We start from the raw sequence: 1,101 nt of genomic DNA, 5'->3' as shown, positions 1-1,101 counted from the left end.
GGAAAAAAAATCATCGCCTAATGTATTTTTTATTATTTAAAACATGTTTTACTTTAAATAAGGTTTAGAAATTAATTTCAATGATGCAATTATCATCTGAAAATTAATAAATATTTTAATCTAGAAATAACTTGTTTCTTATTTCCAAAATGACTTTATTTTAATGATATTAATTAAAAAAAAATTAAAGTTTTTATGTGTAAAGTACGCACGATGGATATAGAACATGCAAAACTGTCAAGTAACATCGTATCCAAAGTATCACGTTACCAAAATGTTTGGAGGTAAAAATCGACATAGTTCAACGACATTTAGCCAAGTGTTTGACGGGGTACTCTAACTCTAACTCTGTAGATTAAATTAGTACATTATAGCTCAATATATCAATTAAAATCACGCGAGTCCCTTCGTCAAAAGTTTAAAGAAATACATATACTAACAGTAGCCTATCAATATATAACAGTATAGTCTATGTAAGACAAAATACTAACATGTACAAACGAAAAGGAGATTTAAACCCACGTCTTACTAGACACGGGCATAAATTAGTTATTTCTGCATATCGTGTCCAAAGAGTAAAAAAATCTTTTGTAGGTTTGGGTGTACCCTTCTATAACAAGATCCTCAAGACTGTGATGGACCCGCCAATGCATAGCTTAAAGCAATGTGTTAAAAACATTTACTTAGTCGAGGTTACTACAACATTGATGAGTTCCTTAAAGATAAAAGCGCTTGGAGGCCATTGGATCAGCTTCCACCTTCACACAAAAAGTAAGACTATAAGAGATTATAATGTTATCATCAATTGTAAATTATAATTCTGTATGATTTTTTAAAAAGAGCAACTGTTCAGTTTCTTGCTGGTTTCTTCTCAGCAGAACCTGCCTTCCGAACTGGCGGTAGAATCTTTACAAATAGTCAACTGACGTGTCCAAAGCGCTTGTAAACTGAGCCTACTTGAAATAAATGATTTTTGATTTGATTTGATTCAATAATGCACAAATTTTTTGAAGGCTTATACAATGACAGCCGTGATAGCCCCAGTGGTTATGACCTCTGCTTACAATTCGGCGGGCGTAGGAAACCCCGCTGGCCTGGTCC

Source organism: Bicyclus anynana, chromosome 23 (genome assembly GCF_947172395.1).
Source record: "Bicyclus anynana chromosome 23, ilBicAnyn1.1, whole genome shotgun sequence".
Lineage (NCBI taxonomy): Eukaryota > Metazoa > Arthropoda > Insecta > Lepidoptera > Nymphalidae > Bicyclus > Bicyclus anynana.
The sequence above is the reverse complement of the archived record's forward strand: the minus strand, read 5'-3'. Positions refer to the sequence as shown.